We start from the raw sequence: 18,562 nt of genomic DNA on the forward strand, positions 1-18,562 counted from the left end.
GTTCGAGCTTTCCAGATAGTGCTCGAGATGAACAGAAAAAAGAAGTGTTACCATACCTTCAAGTGTCTTCTGTTCCATCAGCGTCCAATGGGGTAAGCTGCAGTTTTTGCTGATTATTGTCTTTCCTTAAGAACCTGCTGATGTGATGTGATGTTTGTCCCTCGTGTACAACACCCACGAGTGCATCCAGCTTTCTTAGAACATCTGATAGTCTGAGCTTGGTCCTTCGGTTGCTCAGCGACAGACAAGGGCGATTGACAATGCTGCCGTATTTCCTGGCACTAAGGGCTCCCACGGAGGGAGCAAAGGTAAGAGCAACAATTGATTTTGTGGCTTGCACTGTGGCTCGAAGAAACAGTCATTCAGCAAATCTCATTTGCCGTTTTGACACCGGACGGAAGAAAGAGGGCGACTTTCAGGCGGAGAGGGCGGCTCGAAGGCGGTAACCCCGACATGGCCCGCCATCTCCCGGAGGGTGCAGTAACTTAACCCCAGCAACGGCCGGCGCCGCGAGTCGCGATGTCTTCCGCACGAAAAATGCATCGCTTTCTGCAGAGGGCCGTTATTGTGCCTGTCTGCCTGCTAACTCGACGGCCAACAGCGCGTTTATAAGGAAGCAAGTACATTCACGGCACCATGCTCTTCGCCGAATGCGACAACGTCAAGAGTTCTCGTTCCACTACGATAGCGCGAGGCATTACAAATATTCGCCTGTGGCCGAGGAGAAGCATACTTACCTGGCGTAGAGGATACCGTGATCATGAAGGCGGTTCCTCCGGGGTGAGGCTTGTCCATTGCACTTCGGTCGAGCTGACCCCCGCGATTACTCCAAATGCGAGTAACTCGGGCGCATAATTTTTGGTAGTCGGGACTGCGTTCGCGCTGTCCCGTTGCTAATCTCTAATGCAATCAAAGCTTCTCCTCGTAGCGGATGATAAGCACTGACGGTGAGTAATTTACCACCTTCTTATAACCGACGATGCCTCTACTAAAAACGACAAATTGCACTAGGACACGGCGTCGAAACCCACAGCCGGCGCACTGCTCGTTAACCGCGTGGCACGCGTGCTCGTAATAACAGCGGCAGCCGCGAGATGGCTCAGGCGATCTAACGTGGCTGCGATTTCTGTATTAACGGTCGAACGGCCCCTTTTAGCATTCTCTGTCCATAAACGGATTGTGCACCAAACGTTATTCGACGGCGCGGCATTCCCTGCAAGCACAGTGACTGCTGTGGCGCGAGCGGGCGTACAGGGGCCGTCGGCCAGCCGAACGCTTTGGCGCCTGTGGCAAGGTACATGAAGGGGCCGGAAGCGAGCGTCTAGCGTAGCGTCTCGAGACTTGCGGCACTTGAGGAGCTTGTGGGGATGTGAATCGAAGGAAATAACATGACGAGCTGCACCGAAAAACGAGAAACATAGATTCTAGCCAACCTCGGTGATCGGACGAGAACCGGCGTATTTTTACCCTTTTCTTGCCTCGTTGCCGTTGGCGAGTGAATGCTGCAACGTGTGCCGGCAAGTCAGCTTCGGATCCTCACTTAACTTCCACACACAGTGAATATCTTCCTGGCCACGACAGTTTCCTGCCGCAGTTGGCGTCTACCTGCTCTAAGGAATGGCCTTTCGTCGCAGTGGTTGTGTTTCACCTGACAACTTTGCAGGCAACCTAAAATAACGCTTGGAAAGGAACAATTAAAGCACGAGGAGGACCGAAAACGGCCGCATGAAATTATTAAGCTCGGTTTCGATTGCGACAATTACTATGAAATACTCGCGTACACTAATTGCAGAGATAGGTAGGATTAAAAAAAAAAAAATACACTTCATTGTTTAATACCATTTCATTACACTTCAGAACTGTTACTACTTCAAAAACAAGCAATTTAATTTATTCTTACTTACTTACTTACTTACTCCAGGTCCAAGCAAAGAGACAGAGAGGGGTGAATGTAATGCCTGCAGCCGTTTTCAAATGTTTGCACATCTAAAACTACTCATAGCGTCACCATAGTCATAAGATATTAATCATTTATGAAATGCCGCAAAATTAATCTGCAGCAAGCAGTGTTGTTGCCATTAGATGGCAATGGCTTTGTTTTCACAGTGCTACCTAGTAGTGGTGCAGCCTAAACGAATTAATTTACTTCCCCTAAACTTTTCCATCTAGCTTAAATAATGAAGCATTATTATTTTTGTCATATACTTTCATATGCGTGAAGGAAATATCTCCACATTCTGAATTAAAGTGAAGACAAATTTTGTTCGAGCTTTCCAGATAGTGCTCGAGATGAACAGAAAAAAGAAGTGTTACCATACCTTCAAGTGTCTTCTGTTCCATCAGCGTCCAATGGGGTAAGCTGCAGTTTTTGCTGATTATTGTCTTTCCTTAAGAACCTGCTGATGTGATGTGATGTTTGTCCCTCGTGTACAACACCCACGAGTGCATCCAGCTTTCTTAGAACATCTGATAGTCTGAGCTTGGTCCTTCGGTTGCTCAGCGACAGACAAGGGCGATTGACAATGCTGCCGTATTTCCTGGCACTAAGGGCTCCCACGGAGGGAGCAAAGGTAAGAGCAACAATTGATTTTGTGGCTTGCACTGTGGCTCGAAGAAACAGTCATTCAGCAAATCTCATTTGCCGTTTTGACACCGGACGGAAGAAAGAGGGCGACTTTCAGGCGGAGAGGGCGGCTCGAAGGCGGTAACCCCGACATGGCCCGCCATCTCCCGGAGGGTGCAGTAACTTAACCCCAGCAACGGCCGGCGCCGCGAGTCGCGATGTCTTCCGCACGAAAAATGCATCGCTTTCTGCAGAGGGCCGTTATTGTGCCTGTCTGCCTGCTAACTCGACGGCCAACAGCGCGTTTATAAGGAAGCAAGTACATTCACGGCACCATGCTCTTCGCCGAATGCGACAACGTCAAGAGTTCTCGTTCCACTACGATAGCGCGAGGCATTACAAATATTCGCCTGTGGCCGAGGAGAAGCATACTTACCTGGCGTAGAGGATACCGTGATCATGAAGGCGGTTCCTCCGGGGTGAGGCTTGTCCATTGCACTTCGGTCGAGCTGACCCCCGCGATTACTCCAAATGCGAGTAACTCGGGCGCATAATTTTTGGTAGTCGGGACTGCGTTCGCGCTGTCCCGTTGCTAATCTCTAATGCAATCAAAGCTTCTCCTCGTAGCGGATGATAAGCACTGACGGTGAGTAATTTACCACCTTCTTATAACCGACGATGCCTCTACTAAAAACGACAAATTGCACTAGGACACGGCGTCGAAACCCACAGCCGGCGCACTGCTCGTTAACCGCGTGGCACGCGTGCTCGTAATAACAGCGGCAGCCGCGAGATGGCTCAGGCGATCTAACGTGGCTGCGATTTCTGTATTAACGGTCGAACGGCCCCTTTTAGCATTCTCTGTCCATAAACGGATTGTGCACCAAACGTTATTCGACGGCGCGGCATTCCCTGCAAGCACAGTGACTGCTGTGGCGCGAGCGGGCGTACAGGGGCCGTCGGCCAGCCGAACGCTTTGGCGCCTGTGGCAAGGTACATGAAGGGGCCGGAAGCGAGCGTCTAGCGTAGCGTCTCGAGACTTGCGGCACTTGAGGAGCTTGTGGGGATGTGAATCGAAGGAAATAACATGACGAGCTGCACCGAAAAACGAGAAACATAGATTCTAGCCAACCTCGGTGATCGGACGAGAACCGGCGTATTTTTACCCTTTTCTTGCCTCGTTGCCGTTGGCGAGTGAATGCTGCAACGTGTGCCGGCAAGTCAGCTTCGGATCCTCACTTAACTTCCACACACAGTGAATATCTTCCTGGCCACGACAGTTTCCTGCCGCAGTTGGCGTCTACCTGCTCTAAGGAATGGCCTTTCGTCGCAGTGGTTGTGTTTCACCTGACAACTTTGCAGGCAACCTAAAATAACGCTTGGAAAGGAACAATTAAAGCACGAGGAGGACCGAAAACGGCCGCATGAAATTATTAAGCTCGGTTTCGATTGCGACAATTACTATGAAATACTCGCGTACACTAATTGCAGAGATAGGTAGGATTAAAAAAAAAAAAATACACTTCATTGTTTAATACCATTTCATTACACTTCAGAACTGTTACTACTTCAAAAACAAGCAATTTAATTTATTCTTACTTACTTACTTACTTACTCCAGGTCCAAGCAAAGAGACAGAGAGGGGTGAATGTAATGCCTGCAGCCGTTTTCAAATGTTTGCACATCTAAAACTACTCATAGCGTCACCATAGTCATAAGATATTAATCATTTATGAAATGCCGCAAAATTAATCTGCAGCAAGCAGTGTTGTTGCCATTAGATGGCAATGGCTTTGTTTTCACAGTGCTACCTAGTAGTGGTGCAGCCTAAACGAATTAATTTACTTCCCCTAAACTTTTCCATCTAGCTTAAATAATGAAGCATTATTATTTTTGTCATATACTTTCATATGCGTGAAGGAAATATCTCCACATTCTGAATTAAAGTGAAGACAAATTTTGTTCGAGCTTTCCAGATAGTGCTCGAGATGAACAGAAAAAAGAAGTGTTACCATACCTTCAAGTGTCTTCTGTTCCATCAGCGTCCAATGGGGTAAGCTGCAGTTTTTGCTGATTATTGTCTTTCCTTAAGAACCTGCTGATGTGATGTGATGTTTGTCCCTCGTGTACAACACCCACGAGTGCATCCAGCTTTCTTAGAACATCTGATAGTCTGAGCTTGGTCCTTCGGTTGCTCAGCGACAGACAAGGGCGATTGACAATGCTGCCGTATTTCCTGGCACTAAGGGCTCCCACGGAGGGAGCAAAGGTAAGAGCAACAATTGATTTTGTGGCTTGCACTGTGGCTCGAAGAAACAGTCATTCAGCAAATCTCATTTGCCGTTTTGACACCGGACGGAAGAAAGAGGGCGACTTTCAGGCGGAGAGGGCGGCTCGAAGGCGGTAACCCCGACATGGCCCGCCATCTCCCGGAGGGTGCAGTAACTTAACCCCAGCAACGGCCGGCGCCGCGAGTCGCGATGTCTTCCGCACGAAAAATGCATCGCTTTCTGCAGAGGGCCGTTATTGTGCCTGTCTGCCTGCTAACTCGACGGCCAACAGCGCGTTTATAAGGAAGCAAGTACATTCACGGCACCATGCTCTTCGCCGAATGCGACAACGTCAAGAGTTCTCGTTCCACTACGATAGCGCGAGGCATTACAAATATTCGCCTGTGGCCGAGGAGAAGCATACTTACCTGGCGTAGAGGATACCGTGATCATGAAGGCGGTTCCTCCGGGGTGAGGCTTGTCCATTGCACTTCGGTCGAGCTGACCCCCGCGATTACTCCAAATGCGAGTAACTCGGGCGCATAATTTTTGGTAGTCGGGACTGCGTTCGCGCTGTCCCGTTGCTAATCTCTAATGCAATCAAAGCTTCTCCTCGTAGCGGATGATAAGCACTGACGGTGAGTAATTTACCACCTTCTTATAACCGACGATGCCTCTACTAAAAACGACAAATTGCACTAGGACACGGCGTCGAAACCCACAGCCGGCGCACTGCTCGTTAACCGCGTGGCACGCGTGCTCGTAATAACAGCGGCAGCCGCGAGATGGCTCAGGCGATCTAACGTGGCTGCGATTTCTGTATTAACGGTCGAACGGCCCCTTTTAGCATTCTCTGTCCATAAACGGATTGTGCACCAAACGTTATTCGACGGCGCGGCATTCCCTGCAAGCACAGTGACTGCTGTGGCGCGAGCGGGCGTACAGGGGCCGTCGGCCAGCCGAACGCTTTGGCGCCTGTGGCAAGGTACATGAAGGGGCCGGAAGCGAGCGTCTAGCGTAGCGTCTCGAGACTTGCGGCACTTGAGGAGCTTGTGGGGATGTGAATCGAAGGAAATAACATGACGAGCTGCACCGAAAAACGAGAAACATAGATTCTAGCCAACCTCGGTGATCGGACGAGAACCGGCGTATTTTTACCCTTTTCTTGCCTCGTTGCCGTTGGCGAGTGAATGCTGCAACGTGTGCCGGCAAGTCAGCTTCGGATCCTCACTTAACTTCCACACACAGTGAATATCTTCCTGGCCACGACAGTTTCCTGCCGCAGTTGGCGTCTACCTGCTCTAAGGAATGGCCTTTCGTCGCAGTGGTTGTGTTTCACCTGACAACTTTGCAGGCAACCTAAAATAACGCTTGGAAAGGAACAATTAAAGCACGAGGAGGACCGAAAACGGCCGCATGAAATTATTAAGCTCGGTTTCGATTGCGACAATTACTATGAAATACTCGCGTACACTAATTGCAGAGATAGGTAGGATTAAAAAAAAAAAAATACACTTCATTGTTTAATACCATTTCATTACACTTCAGAACTGTTACTACTTCAAAAACAAGCAATTTAATTTATTCTTACTTACTTACTTACTTACTCCAGGTCCAAGCAAAGAGACAGAGAGGGGTGAATGTAATGCCTGCAGCCGTTTTCAAATGTTTGCACATCTAAAACTACTCATAGCGTCACCATAGTCATAAGATATTAATCATTTATGAAATGCCGCAAAATTAATCTGCAGCAAGCAGTGTTGTTGCCATTAGATGGCAATGGCTTTGTTTTCACAGTGCTACCTAGTAGTGGTGCAGCCTAAACGAATTAATTTACTTCCCCTAAACTTTTCCATCTAGCTTAAATAATGAAGCATTATTATTTTTGTCATATACTTTCATATGCGTGAAGGAAATATCTCCACATTCTGAATTAAAGTGAAGACAAATTTTGTTCGAGCTTTCCAGATAGTGCTCGAGATGAACAGAAAAAAGAAGTGTTACCATACCTTCAAGTGTCTTCTGTTCCATCAGCGTCCAATGGGGTAAGCTGCAGTTTTTGCTGATTATTGTCTTTCCTTAAGAACCTGCTGATGTGATGTGATGTTTGTCCCTCGTGTACAACACCCACGAGTGCATCCAGCTTTCTTAGAACATCTGATAGTCTGAGCTTGGTCCTTCGGTTGCTCAGCGACAGACAAGGGCGATTGACAATGCTGCCGTATTTCCTGGCACTAAGGGCTCCCACGGAGGGAGCAAAGGTAAGAGCAACAATTGATTTTGTGGCTTGCACTGTGGCTCGAAGAAACAGTCATTCAGCAAATCTCATTTGCCGTTTTGACACCGGACGGAAGAAAGAGGGCGACTTTCAGGCGGAGAGGGCGGCTCGAAGGCGGTAACCCCGACATGGCCCGCCATCTCCCGGAGGGTGCAGTAACTTAACCCCAGCAACGGCCGGCGCCGCGAGTCGCGATGTCTTCCGCACGAAAAATGCATCGCTTTCTGCAGAGGGCCGTTATTGTGCCTGTCTGCCTGCTAACTCGACGGCCAACAGCGCGTTTATAAGGAAGCAAGTACATTCACGGCACCATGCTCTTCGCCGAATGCGACAACGTCAAGAGTTCTCGTTCCACTACGATAGCGCGAGGCATTACAAATATTCGCCTGTGGCCGAGGAGAAGCATACTTACCTGGCGTAGAGGATACCGTGATCATGAAGGCGGTTCCTCCGGGGTGAGGCTTGTCCATTGCACTTCGGTCGAGCTGACCCCCGCGATTACTCCAAATGCGAGTAACTCGGGCGCATAATTTTTGGTAGTCGGGACTGCGTTCGCGCTGTCCCGTTGCTAATCTCTAATGCAATCAAAGCTTCTCCTCGTAGCGGATGATAAGCACTGACGGTGAGTAATTTACCACCTTCTTATAACCGACGATGCCTCTACTAAAAACGACAAATTGCACTAGGACACGGCGTCGAAACCCACAGCCGGCGCACTGCTCGTTAACCGCGTGGCACGCGTGCTCGTAATAACAGCGGCAGCCGCGAGATGGCTCAGGCGATCTAACGTGGCTGCGATTTCTGTATTAACGGTCGAACGGCCCCTTTTAGCATTCTCTGTCCATAAACGGATTGTGCACCAAACGTTATTCGACGGCGCGGCATTCCCTGCAAGCACAGTGACTGCTGTGGCGCGAGCGGGCGTACAGGGGCCGTCGGCCAGCCGAACGCTTTGGCGCCTGTGGCAAGGTACATGAAGGGGCCGGAAGCGAGCGTCTAGCGTAGCGTCTCGAGACTTGCGGCACTTGAGGAGCTTGTGGGGATGTGAATCGAAGGAAATAACATGACGAGCTGCACCGAAAAACGAGAAACATAGATTCTAGCCAACCTCGGTGATCGGACGAGAACCGGCGTATTTTTACCCTTTTCTTGCCTCGTTGCCGTTGGCGAGTGAATGCTGCAACGTGTGCCGGCAAGTCAGCTTCGGATCCTCACTTAACTTCCACACACAGTGAATATCTTCCTGGCCACGACAGTTTCCTGCCGCAGTTGGCGTCTACCTGCTCTAAGGAATGGCCTTTCGTCGCAGTGGTTGTGTTTCACCTGACAACTTTGCAGGCAACCTAAAATAACGCTTGGAAAGGAACAATTAAAGCACGAGGAGGACCGAAAACGGCCGCATGAAATTATTAAGCTCGGTTTCGATTGCGACAATTACTATGAAATACTCGCGTACACTAATTGCAGAGATAGGTAGGATTAAAAAAAAAAAAAATACACTTCATTGTTTAATACCATTTCATTACACTTCAGAACTGTTACTACTTCAAAAACAAGCAATTTAATTTATTCTTACTTACTTACTTACTTACTCCAGGTCCAAGCAAAGAGACAGAGAGGGGTGAATGTAATGCCTGCAGCCGTTTTCAAATGTTTGCACATCTAAAACTACTCATAGCGTCACCATAGTCATAAGATATTAATCATTTATGAAATGCCGCAAAATTAATCTGCAGCAAGCAGTGTTGTTGCCATTAGATGGCAATGGCTTTGTTTTCACAGTGCTACCTAGTAGTGGTGCAGCCTAAACGAATTAATTTACTTCCCCTAAACTTTTCCATCTAGCTTAAATAATGAAGCATTATTATTTTTGTCATATACTTTCATATGCGTGAAGGAAATATCTCCACATTCTGAATTAAAGTGAAGACAAATTTTGTTCGAGCTTTCCAGATAGTGCTCGAGATGAACAGAAAAAAGAAGTGTTACCATACCTTCAAGTGTCTTCTGTTCCATCAGCGTCCAATGGGGTAAGCTGCAGTTTTTGCTGATTATTGTCTTTCCTTAAGAACCTGCTGATGTGATGTGATGTTTGTCCCTCGTGTACAACACCCACGAGTGCATCCAGCTTTCTTAGAACATCTGATAGTCTGAGCTTGGTCCTTCGGTTGCTCAGCGACAGACAAGGGCGATTGACAATGCTGCCGTATTTCCTGGCACTAAGGGCTCCCACGGAGGGAGCAAAGGTAAGAGCAACAATTGATTTTGTGGCTTGCACTGTGGCTCGAAGAAACAGTCATTCAGCAAATCTCATTTGCCGTTTTGACACCGGACGGAAGAAAGAGGGCGACTTTCAGGCGGAGAGGGCGGCTCGAAGGCGGTAACCCCGACATGGCCCGCCATCTCCCGGAGGGTGCAGTAACTTAACCCCAGCAACGGCCGGCGCCGCGAGTCGCGATGTCTTCCGCACGAAAAATGCATCGCTTTCTGCAGAGGGCCGTTATTGTGCCTGTCTGCCTGCTAACTCGACGGCCAACAGCGCGTTTATAAGGAAGCAAGTACATTCACGGCACCATGCTCTTCGCCGAATGCGACAACGTCAAGAGTTCTCGTTCCACTACGATAGCGCGAGGCATTACAAATATTCGCCTGTGGCCGAGGAGAAGCATACTTACCTGGCGTAGAGGATACCGTGATCATGAAGGCGGTTCCTCCGGGGTGAGGCTTGTCCATTGCACTTCGGTCGAGCTGACCCCCGCGATTACTCCAAATGCGAGTAACTCGGGCGCATAATTTTTGGTAGTCGGGACTGCGTTCGCGCTGTCCCGTTGCTAATCTCTAATGCAATCAAAGCTTCTCCTCGTAGCGGATGATAAGCACTGACGGTGAGTAATTTACCACCTTCTTATAACCGACGATGCCTCTACTAAAAACGACAAATTGCACTAGGACACGGCGTCGAAACCCACAGCCGGCGCACTGCTCGTTAACCGCGTGGCACGCGTGCTCGTAATAACAGCGGCAGCCGCGAGATGGCTCAGGCGATCTAACGTGGCTGCGATTTCTGTATTAACGGTCGAACGGCCCCTTTTAGCATTCTCTGTCCATAAACGGATTGTGCACCAAACGTTATTCGACGGCGCGGCATTCCCTGCAAGCACAGTGACTGCTGTGGCGCGAGCGGGCGTACAGGGGCCGTCGGCCAGCCGAACGCTTTGGCGCCTGTGGCAAGGTACATGAAGGGGCCGGAAGCGAGCGTCTAGCGTAGCGTCTCGAGACTTGCGGCACTTGAGGAGCTTGTGGGGATGTGAATCGAAGGAAATAACATGACGAGCTGCACCGAAAAACGAGAAACATAGATTCTAGCCAACCTCGGTGATCGGACGAGAACCGGCGTATTTTTACCCTTTTCTTGCCTCGTTGCCGTTGGCGAGTGAATGCTGCAACGTGTGCCGGCAAGTCAGCTTCGGATCCTCACTTAACTTCCACACACAGTGAATATCTTCCTGGCCACGACAGTTTCCTGCCGCAGTTGGCGTCTACCTGCTCTAAGGAATGGCCTTTCGTCGCAGTGGTTGTGTTTCACCTGACAACTTTGCAGGCAACCTAAAATAACGCTTGGAAAGGAACAATTAAAGCACGAGGAGGACCGAAAACGGCCGCATGAAATTATTAAGCTCGGTTTCGATTGCGACAATTACTATGAAATACTCGCGTACACTAATTGCAGAGATAGGTAGGATTAAAAAAAAAAAAAATACACTTCATTGTTTAATACCATTTCATTACACTTCAGAACTGTTACTACTTCAAAAACAAGCAATTTAATTTATTCTTACTTACTTACTTACTTACTCCAGGTCCAAGCAAAGAGACAGAGAGGGGTGAATGTAATGCCTGCAGCCGTTTTCAAATGTTTGCACATCTAAAACTACTCATAGCGTCACCATAGTCATAAGATATTAATCATTTATGAAATGCCGCAAAATTAATCTGCAGCAAGCAGTGTTGTTGCCATTAGATGGCAATGGCTTTGTTTTCACAGTGCTACCTAGTAGTGGTGCAGCCTAAACGAATTAATTTACTTCCCCTAAACTTTTCCATCTAGCTTAAATAATGAAGCATTATTATTTTTGTCATATACTTTCATATGCGTGAAGGAAATATCTCCACATTCTGAATTAAAGTGAAGACAAATTTTGTTCGAGCTTTCCAGATAGTGCTCGAGATGAACAGAAAAAAGAAGTGTTACCATACCTTCAAGTGTCTTCTGTTCCATCAGCGTCCAATGGGGTAAGCTGCAGTTTTTGCTGATTATTGTCTTTCCTTAAGAACCTGCTGATGTGATGTGATGTTTGTCCCTCGTGTACAACACCCACGAGTGCATCCAGCTTTCTTAGAACATCTGATAGTCTGAGCTTGGTCCTTCGGTTGCTCAGCGACAGACAAGGGCGATTGACAATGCTGCCGTATTTCCTGGCACTAAGGGCTCCCACGGAGGGAGCAAAGGTAAGAGCAACAATTGATTTTGTGGCTTGCACTGTGGCTCGAAGAAACAGTCATTCAGCAAATCTCATTTGCCGTTTTGACACCGGACGGAAGAAAGAGGGCGACTTTCAGGCGGAGAGGGCGGCTCGAAGGCGGTAACCCCGACATGGCCCGCCATCTCCCGGAGGGTGCAGTAACTTAACCCCAGCAACGGCCGGCGCCGCGAGTCGCGATGTCTTCCGCACGAAAAATGCATCGCTTTCTGCAGAGGGCCGTTATTGTGCCTGTCTGCCTGCTAACTCGACGGCCAACAGCGCGTTTATAAGGAAGCAAGTACATTCACGGCACCATGCTCTTCGCCGAATGCGACAACGTCAAGAGTTCTCGTTCCACTACGATAGCGCGAGGCATTACAAATATTCGCCTGTGGCCGAGGAGAAGCAACGCCACCTATTCCCATAACCAGGCCCATTTCACCTTCTCCCGCCTTGACACCCTCGTCTAAATCCTTATCATGGCGCGACAGCATCGTATCCTGTTCAACAATATCCGCTCCCTTCCCGCCAACAAGAACCTCTTCCTGCACACCCTTGCTACTCACCGTGTGGATGCTTTCCTCCTCAATGAAACCTTCCTCCAACCCCACCACTCCATCCACACCTCCCCCTATCTCCTCCACCGATCCGATAATCCCCTCCCAGTTGCGCGTGGCGGAGTTGCCATTGGCCACCACCGCCAGATCCCCGTTCGGCTCCAACCTCTCCTTCCCGACCCCACCGAACACCTGATCCTTAGTCTCTTCTTCCCCGGCCTTACCGTTACCTGTGCCACCATCTATGTCCGCCCCAACGCCCCTCTTCCTTTCGACTTCCTCTCCCACATCGACCGTACCTTCTCCTCCTATGTGATCGCCGCCGACCTTAACATCCATAGTCGCTCCGCTGCCCAGTTACGGCGGTGGCATCGGTTCCTCTCCTCCCTCCAAGGCGACCTCATCCCCATCCCCCAGCACACCCGCCCCGAATCCAATTCCACTCCCGATGTTATTCTCTCCTCCCCCAACCTCCTTGGTCGCATTACGGTGGATGTCCTGGAGCCTATTGGTAGTGACCATCTCCCTGTCCTCCTCACCGTTTCAGACGGTCGTCGCCCCCGCCCCGACCCTCGTCATGACCCTCCCCCCAAGTACATCCATGACTATTCCCGTGCCAACTGGAATGCCTACCGGGATACCCTCTCCACTCAGGTCGACAGCCACCCTCTCGCCTACCGCCATCCCGATGATGTCTCCCATGCCGCCTCCTTTCTCCAGCAGACCTTGTCTGAGGCCGTGGAGGCCCACGTCCCTACTGTTGCCATCCACCCCCACCGTCCTACCTTGCCGCCACAGGCCGTCCTCCTCCTCCGTGAATCCCGTCGTCTCTACCGTGCCTTCCTCCGCACGCGTGACCCGGACACCCTACGACGCCACCGGCAACTACAGCGACACATTCGAAATTTGCTCGCGGCTAAGAAACGCCGGGACTGGCGACAGACATGCACCCGTTTAAATGCTACCCTCCCTATAAACTCGTCCAAGTTCTGGACCGCCTTCCGTCGCCTTACTGGAACTAAGCCCTCCCCCTACTATCCTCTTCTCCACGATGACCACCCCTTCCCTGACGCCCTTAGTAAGGCCAACCACTTTGCCTCCTACCTGTCCGATGTGTTTTCCATCCCTGATGATCCTCGGTTCGATTACTCCCTCTTCCCAGATATCCGCGATCGAACTGACACCTCTGTCCCTCCCCTCGCTCCTGGTTTCCAGTACTTGGACAACATTCCACACACGGAACTTAATGCCCCCATCACTACACAGGATCTCATTACTACACTCCGCACCAAACGCAACACCGCTCCTGGTCACGATCGTGTCACCTACCGTCACCTTCGTGAAGCTCCTGTCTCTTTCCTCTCCACCCTGGCCAGGCTCTACAATGTAGTCCTGTCCACTGGTTACTACCCCGACCTGTGGAAAACCTCTCGTATCCTCATGTTCCTCAAACCTGGCAAACCGCCGTCCGCCGTCTCCTCCTACCGTCCCATCAGCCTTACCTCGGTCTTCAGCAAGGTCCTGGAATCTATCCTCACCCGCCGCATCCACCAGCATCTCCGCCAGCACCGCCTCCTCCCCGTTACCCAGTGTGGCTTTCGGCCGTCCTTCTCTTCCGACGATCTTCTCCTTCACCTCACTCATCTCCTTTCCGAACAGCTCAATTCCCGTCGCTCCGCAATCTTCCTCTCTCTTGACCTCGAACGCGCATATGACCGCGTATGGCATTCTGGTCTCCTCTTCAAGCTCCAAACCTTCGCCCTTCCCATTAACTACGTTCGTCTGATCGGTTCCTTTCTCTCCCGCCGTCCTTCCCATGTCACCATCCATAACGCCGATTCCTACACCTTCTTCCCCTCCGCCGGTGTGCCCCAAGGCTCCGTCCTCTCCCCCCTTCTGTACTTGTTGTACACGGCGGACATGCCGCCGCCGCCACCCCCCGTCCACCTTCTCCAGTTTGCCGATGACACCGCCTTCCTTGCCCTTGCCCCCACCCTGCAACGCTCCCAACACCTTCTCCAATCCCATCTTGACCGGTTCACCGCTTGGTGCGACCAGTGGTTGCTCACGGTCAATCCTTCCAAAACCCAGGCGATCATTGTAGGCAAAACCACCCCTTCCTTCCGCCTCCTTGATTTCTATCTCACCGTTTATGGCCGTCCCATCGCTCTCACCTCCACCCTTAAGTACCTTGGCGTCACCCTCGACCGTCGCCTCTCCTGGACTCCCCATCTCCAGACGATCCAAGCCAAGGCACGTTCCCGACTCCGTCTCCTCAAGCTCCTTTCCGGCCGTACGTGGGGTCTGGACCCCTCCACCATCCTCCACACCTATAAGTCCCTCATCCGCCCTATCCTCTGTTACGCCCATCCCGCCTGGATCTCCGCCCCCCCTTCCTTTTATAAATCCCTCCAAATCCTTGAACGCCATGCTCTCCGCCTTGCCTATCGCATCCGTCTCCCCTCCCCCACGCGGATCCTGTATGATCTTATCCCCTTCCCCCACCTCCTCCTCTTCCTCGAACGAATACGCATCCTCTACACCTCCCGTAAACTCGATCCTCCTCACCCGCTCGTCTCCCCGATCCTCTCCCACCCCCGCCCGCTGCCGCGCCTGTACTCCCATGTCCCACCCGGTCTCCATCTCTCCACCCTCCTTACCCTCTCCCAAGGTGGCTTCCGCCAGCTCCCCCTCCCTGATGATGTCCTCGTCCCCTCCATCTACCCCTCCTATCAACTATGACCCCGCCCCCCCCTCACTCCTGGTGTCCTTTCCCTTAGGCACCCTCCCTCCCTTCTCTTCCCTTCCCTTCTCTTTCCTTTTCCCCGTCCCCTCCCTCCCCCCTCTTCTTCCGGGCTTCCCCTCCCCCTTCCTCTCTCCCCCCCTCTTTCCCTTGCCCGTGGCGTCCCCGCTCTCCCCTCTCGCTTTCCCACTCCTCCTCCTCCCCCTCCCCCTCCCCCTCCTCCTCCTCCTCCTCCCCCTCCTCCTCCTCCTCCTCCTCCTCCGCCTCCTCCTCCTCCTCCTCCTCCTCTCTTGGCAGGTCCCCGGACTCGCACACGGATCGTGACCTTTCGCGCGCCGGAGATCGTCGCCCTCGGTTTAGTGTTTGTGCCGTCGTGTCTGTGCATCAGTGTTTTTCGCCGTCCACGCTCCTTCGTTCACGTGCGTCGTCTACCTCGTCAGTGTTTGTGCCCAGTGCCGCCGTTTTTCATGTTGTTTCGTCGAGTGTGAACGGCTTCATGTTTTTTAACTATTGTATCTCCTGTTTTTTAACCGCCATTCTGTTACTTGTCTGTCTCCCTTTCTTTTTTATTGTACTGCCTATGGCTGAAGAGCGGAGTACACTGTTCCGCTGCCAGCCCACCTTTGTATGGGGTGTTCAAATTACAATAAAGAAAAAAAAAAAAAAAAAAAAAAAAAAACGAGGAGAAGCATACTTACCTGGCGTAGAGGATACCGTGATCATGAAGGCGGTTCCTCCGGGGTGAGGCTTGTCCATTGCACTTCGGTCGAGCTGACCCCCGCGATTACTCCAAATGCGAGTAACTCGGGCGCATAATTTTTGGTAGTCGGGACTGCGTTCGCGCTGTCCCGTTGCTAATCTCTAATGCAATCAAAGCTTCTCCTCGTAGCGGATGATAAGCACTGACGGTGAGTAATTTACCACCTTCTTATAACCGACGATGCCTCTACTAAAAACGACAAATTGCACTAGGACACGGCGTCGAAACCCACAGCCGGCGCACTGCTCGTTAACCGCGTGGCACGCGTGCTCGTAATAACAGCGGCAGCCGCGAGATGGCTCAGGCGATCTAACGTGGCTGCGATTTCTGTATTAACGGTCGAACGGCCCCTTTTAGCATTCTCTGTCCATAAACGGATTGTGCACCAAACGTTATTCGACGGCGCGGCATTCCCTGCAAGCACAGTGACTGCTGTGGCGCGAGCGGGCGTACAGGGGCCGTCGGCCAGCCGAACGCTTTGGCGCCTGTGGCAAGGTACATGAAGGGGCCGGAAGCGAGCGTCTAGCGTAGCGTCTCGAGACTTGCGGCACTTGAGGAGCTTGTGGGGATGTGAATCGAAGGAAATAACATGACGAGCTGCACCGAAAAACGAGAAACATAGATTCTAGCCAACCTCGGTGATCGGACGAGAACCGGCGTATTTTTACCCTTTTCTTGCCTCGTTGCCGTTGGCGAGTGAATGCTGCAACGTGTGCCGGCAAGTCAGCTTCGGATCCTCACTTAACTTCCACACACAGTGAATATCTTCCTGGCCACGACAGTTTCCTGCCGCAGTTGGCGTCTACCTGCTCTAAGGAATGGCCTTTCGTCGCAGTGGTTGTGTTTCACCTGACAACTTTGCAGGCAACCTAAAATAACGCTTGGAAAGGAACAATTAAAGCACGAGGAGGACCGAAAACGGCCGCATGAAATTATTAAGCTCGGTTTCGATTGCGACAATTACTATGAAATACTCGCGTACACTAATTGCAGAGATAGGTAGGATTAAAAAAAAAAAAAATACACTTCATTGTTTAATACCATTTCATTACACTTCAGAACTGTTACTACTTCAAAAACAAGCAATTTAATTTATTCTTACTTACTTACTTACTTACTCCAGGTCCAAGCAAAGAGACAGAGAGGGGTGAATGTAATGCCTGCAGCCGTTTTCAAATGTTTGCACATCTAAAACTACTCATAGCGTCACCATAGTCATAAGATATTAATCATTTATGAAATGCCGCAAAATTAATCTGCAGCAAGCAGTGTTGTTGCCATTAGATGGCAATGGCTTTGTTTTCACAGTGCTACCTAGTAGTGGTGCAGCCTAAACGAATTAATTTACTTCCCCTAAACTTTTCCATCTAGCTTAAATAATGAAGCATTATTATTTTTGTCATATACTTTCATATGCGTGAAGGAAATATCTCCACATTCTGAATTAAAGTGAAGACAAATTTTGTTCGAGCTTTCCAGATAGTGCTCGAGATGAACAGAAAAAAGAAGTGTTACCATACCTTCAAGTGTCTTCTGTTCCATCAGCGTCCAATGGGGTAAGCTGCAGTTTTTGCTGATTATTGTCTTTCCTTAAGAACCTGCTGATGTGATGTGATGTTTGTCCCTCGTGTACAACACCCACGAGTGCATCCAGCTTTCTTAGAACATCTGATAGTCTGAGCTTGGTCCTTCGGTTGCTCAGCGACAGACAAGGGCGATTGACAATGCTGCCGTATTTCCTGGCACTAAGGGCTCCCACGGAGGGAGCAAAGGTAAGAGCAACAATTGATTTTGTGGCTTGCACTGTGGCTCGAAGAAACAGTCATTCAGCAAATCTCATTTGCCGTTTTGACACCGGACGGAAGAAAGAGGGCGACTTTCAGGCGGAGAGGGCGGCTCGAAGGCGGTAACCCCGACATGGCCCGCCATCTCCCGGAGGGTGCAGTAACTTAACCCCAGCAACGGCCGGCGCCGCGAGTCGCGATGTCTTCCGCACGAAAAATGCATCGCTTTCTGCAGAGGGCCGTTATTGTGCCTGTCTGCCTGCTAACTCGACGGCCAACAGCGCGTTTATAAGGAAGCAAGTACATTCACGGCACCATGCTCTTCGCCGAATGCGACAACGTCAAGAGTTCTCGTTCCACTACGATAGCGCGAGGCATTACAAATATTCGCCTGTGGCCGAGGAGAAGCATACTTACCTGGCGTAGAGGATACCGTGATCATGAAGGCGGTTCCTCCGGGGTGAGGCTTGTCCATTGCACTTCGGTCGAGCTGACCCCCGCGATTACTCCAAATGCGAGTAACTCGGGCGCATAATTTTTGGTAGTCGGGACTGCGTTCGCGCTGTCCCGTTGCTAATCTCTAATGCAATCAAAGCTTCTCCTCGTAGCGGATGATAAGCACTGACGGTGAGTAATTTACCACCTTCTTATAACCGACGATGCCTCTACTAAAAACGACAAATTGCACTAGGACACGGCGTCGAAACCCACAGCCGGCGCACTGCTCGTTAACCGCGTGGCACGCGTGCTCGTAATAACAGCGGCAGCCGCGAGATGGCTCAGGCGATCTAACGTGGCTGCGATTTCTGTATTAACGGTCGAACGGCCCCTTTTAGCATTCTCTGTCCATAAACGGATTGTGCACCAAACGTTATTCGACGGCGCGGCATTCCCTGCAAGCACAGTGACTGCTGTGGCGCGAGCGGGCGTACAGGGGCCGTCGGCCAGCCGAACGCTTTGGCGCCTGTGGCAAGGTACATGAAGGGGCCGGAAGCGAGCGTCTAGCGTAGCGTCTCGAGACTTGCGGCACTTGAGGAGCTTGTGGGGATGTGAATCGAAGGAAATAACATGACGAGCTGCACCG

General features: G+C 50.7%; 7 non-coding genes across 7 annotated transcripts; all 7 read left to right on the forward strand.

The window, feature by feature from the left end:
* The first annotated feature begins 729 nt into the window (after nt 1-729).
* On the forward strand, nt 730-891 carry LOC126203684 (U1 spliceosomal RNA). The gene has a single exon (XR_007540348.1). It is a non-coding gene; the product is annotated as a U1 spliceosomal RNA (small nuclear RNA).
* Nucleotides 892-2,991: 2,100 nt separating this feature from the next.
* Nucleotides 2,992-3,153, forward strand: LOC126203690 (U1 spliceosomal RNA). Its single transcript, XR_007540349.1, has one exon. It is a non-coding gene; the product is annotated as a U1 spliceosomal RNA (small nuclear RNA).
* Nucleotides 3,154-5,253: 2,100 nt separating this feature from the next.
* On the forward strand, nt 5,254-5,415 carry LOC126203696 (U1 spliceosomal RNA). The gene has a single exon (XR_007540351.1). It is a non-coding gene; the product is annotated as a U1 spliceosomal RNA (small nuclear RNA).
* A 2,100-nt stretch (nt 5,416-7,515) lies between these two features.
* Nucleotides 7,516-7,677, forward strand: LOC126203703 (U1 spliceosomal RNA). The gene has a single exon (XR_007540352.1). It is a non-coding gene; the product is annotated as a U1 spliceosomal RNA (small nuclear RNA).
* A 2,101-nt stretch (nt 7,678-9,778) lies between these two features.
* LOC126203709 (U1 spliceosomal RNA) lies at nt 9,779-9,940 on the forward strand. Its single transcript, XR_007540353.1, has one exon. It is a non-coding gene; the product is annotated as a U1 spliceosomal RNA (small nuclear RNA).
* Nucleotides 9,941-15,624: 5,684 nt separating this feature from the next.
* Nucleotides 15,625-15,786, forward strand: LOC126203713 (U1 spliceosomal RNA). Its single transcript, XR_007540354.1, has one exon. It is a non-coding gene; the product is annotated as a U1 spliceosomal RNA (small nuclear RNA).
* A 2,101-nt stretch (nt 15,787-17,887) lies between these two features.
* LOC126203721 (U1 spliceosomal RNA) lies at nt 17,888-18,049 on the forward strand. Its single transcript, XR_007540356.1, has one exon. It is a non-coding gene; the product is annotated as a U1 spliceosomal RNA (small nuclear RNA).
* Nucleotides 18,050-18,562: the final 513 nt, after the last annotated feature.

The sequence above is a fragment of the Schistocerca nitens genome, chromosome 1, assembly GCF_023898315.1.
Source record: "Schistocerca nitens isolate TAMUIC-IGC-003100 chromosome 1, iqSchNite1.1, whole genome shotgun sequence".
Taxonomy (NCBI): Eukaryota; Metazoa; Arthropoda; class Insecta; order Orthoptera; family Acrididae; genus Schistocerca; species Schistocerca nitens.